The following is a 2944-nucleotide window of genomic DNA, read 5'->3' on the forward strand; positions in this document are numbered from 1 at the left end:
ATTTATTTATTACAATTCCTACATATATGTTGTTATAAGAGCATGGTATTCCTTAGTTTAGGATTGCTAAGTTTTTCTTGAGCCTGATCTTTTTTGTTGGGCGTGGTTCTAACTGTCCTCTATTTCCCCAAAAAATGTTCATTAACTAGCTGCTTGATATTCTTGTTATTTGTGATCCTTTCCGCGCTGGGGTTATATTAATAATAACTATCTTAAATGGGCGGGGTTGATTAACGTGGGTCTTCTCTTTAAAGATGCGTTTCTGAATTCCTCTGTACATAGCTAATCTATTGCCCCATTTCGTGCGATACCTTATCCTTATCGTTGTGGTGAAGTCATTTTGCAGTCGTAGAAACTAACCTAAGGTTCATATAGTTCCGTTCGGCCGAATGGGTCAAATTAGAGCCAACCCAGGCGACTGATAGCCCTTTTTGTTCGTCTCCGCTGGCGAAAATTAGTAACTAACTTCCACTCTTCTTTAGTATTAAGGACGAAGTAGAACGTTTTAGCCCACTGTCTCCATTCTACTACCCTTTTGTGCAGAACTCGAAAAATTAGATACATTTCTCTGACTTCGTTCGGCTGTCTTCTTCCCTAGATTTCCATTGGGTTTTTAGTTCACCTATCAAAGGTGAGAACGTCTCAAATCAACGTTCCGGGACGAAGATCTGTCTAGCTGCGCACTTTGAGACTCTTTGAATCCTTTTGGTCCGTTTGACTACTGTCTATTTCTTCTACAGAGTTTACCCTTTGGGTAGGTGGATTGTTGTTACTTACATCTTGCAAACGATTCCCAGTTCATCGTTCTTGTACCGAGCTAGGGTTTTCAACTTACTTCCTTCAATACGCCAAGCACAGGCATGCCGTTCAACGTGAAAGAGTTTATTGTGCGTACTCGTGATTCGAAATGATTTTTTTAATCACCGCGATATTTAGGTCATCTGGTCTCTAGTTCTTAAAATTTGGTGTACATATTGCCTCGCTTGGTCCATGCACTGACGAATTCAATTCCTCTTTCGGTTCTAGACGCTGATGCCTCTTGCAGTTGATATTTATGGAAATCCAAGATGTTTGCTTTCCCAGCAGTATATTGGCAATCAGGTCGAAAATTACTTGAAACGCTTCAGGTGCCAAGTTTCAGTCCGGGCTGACATTAAGGTTGGTGTTAGTGTCTCCTATCTGCCTCTTTTCTAGTGATATCGTCTCTGCATACGTTTTCTTGGGGTCGTCTTCTCAACGCATGTCTTGCTTTTTGTTGTTCTATTGGCATCCTTCTTTGCTTCGTGGTAAATTCTCTGTAATTTCTGTTGGTTATTATGGTATTGTTCTCTTTGCTTCTGTTCCATATGTCGGTTGGATTGCGATCTTTAGGTTCCGTCTTTTCAGTAGCGATTGGTACATCTACGAGACGAAGCTGAGTGGTCCGGGCCGCAGTTCTCGCAAGTAGCTTTCGCAGCGCTGTGCAGTCCTTAGGGACATGATTATTTCCGCGTTGCACGTGCCAAGGTGACGTATGACAGTAGTTCAGAACTTTGACACTTCTTGCACCTGGATTGATCATGTTTTGATTTAAATGTTTCTATTCTCACTCTGGTATGTAATGGGTACCAGCAGAAAAATGTTCCCGTTGGAGCCCAAAAAAGGGGAATATATCCCTCTTTAAAACACTGACTGGAAAAACGAGACCCAGGTGTCCCTATCGTCATTCATCCTTCCGCACCAGAACTTTTGGCATGCGCAGTACATTCTGAATCCTTTTACGCAGTCTCTCTTTGTATTTAAGCCTTCGTACTTAGCATTTCCCTCTTAGTTCCACTTCCTATATATGTCCCTCTCCCATCTTCTCCTTTTTATGCCATTGACTTACAATGTATCCCACTGCCACTCTATCCTCTGTCTCTTATACTGTCTCGTTATATACACTCCTGGAAATGGAAAAAAGAACACATTGACACCGGTGTGTCAGACCCACCATACTTGCTCCGGACACTGCTAGAGGGCTGTACAAGCAATGATCACACGCACCGCACAGCGGACACACCAGGAACCGCGGTGTTGGCCGTCGAATGGCGCTAGCTGCGCAGCATTTCTGCACCGCCGCCGTCAGTGTCAGCCAGTTTGCCGTGGCATACGGAGCTCCTTCGCATTCTTTAACACTGGTAGCATGCCGCGACAGCGTGGACGTGAACCGTATGTGCAGTTGACGGACTTTGAGCGAGGGCGTATAGTGGGCATGCGGGAGGCCAGGTGGACGTACCGCCGAATTGCTCAACACGTGGGGCGTGTGGTCACCACAGTACATCGATGTTGTCGCCAGTGGTCGGTGGAAGGTGCACGTGCCCGTCGACCTGGGACCGGACCGCAGCGACGCACGGATGCACGCCAAGACCGTAGGATCCTACGCAGTGCCGTAGGGGACCGCACCGCCACTTCCCAGCAAATTAGGGACACTGTCGCTCCTGGGGTATCGGCGAGGACCATTCGCAACCGTCTCCATGAAGCTGGGCTACGGTCCCGCACACCGTTAGGCCGTCTTCCGCTCACGCCCCAACATCGTGCAGCCCGCCTCCAGTGGTGTCGCGACAGGCGTGAATGGAGGGACGAATGGAGACGTGTCGTCTACAGCGATGAGAGTCGCTTCTGCCTTGGTGCCAATGATGGTCGTATGCGTGTTTGGCGCCATGCAGGTGAGCGCCACAATCAGGACTGCATACGACCGAGGCACACAGGGCCAACACCCGGCATCATGGTGTGGGGAGCGATCTCCTACACTGGCCGTACACCACTGGTGATCGTCGAGAGGACACTGAATAGTGCACGGTACATCCAAACCGTCATCGAACCCATCGTTCTACCATTCCTAGACCGGCAAGGGAACTTGCTGTTCCAACAGGACAATGCACGTCCGCATGTATCCCGTGCCACCCAACGTGCTCTAGAAGGT

Source organism: Schistocerca cancellata, chromosome 3, assembly GCF_023864275.1.
Source record: "Schistocerca cancellata isolate TAMUIC-IGC-003103 chromosome 3, iqSchCanc2.1, whole genome shotgun sequence".
Taxonomy (NCBI): Eukaryota; Metazoa; Arthropoda; class Insecta; order Orthoptera; family Acrididae; genus Schistocerca; species Schistocerca cancellata.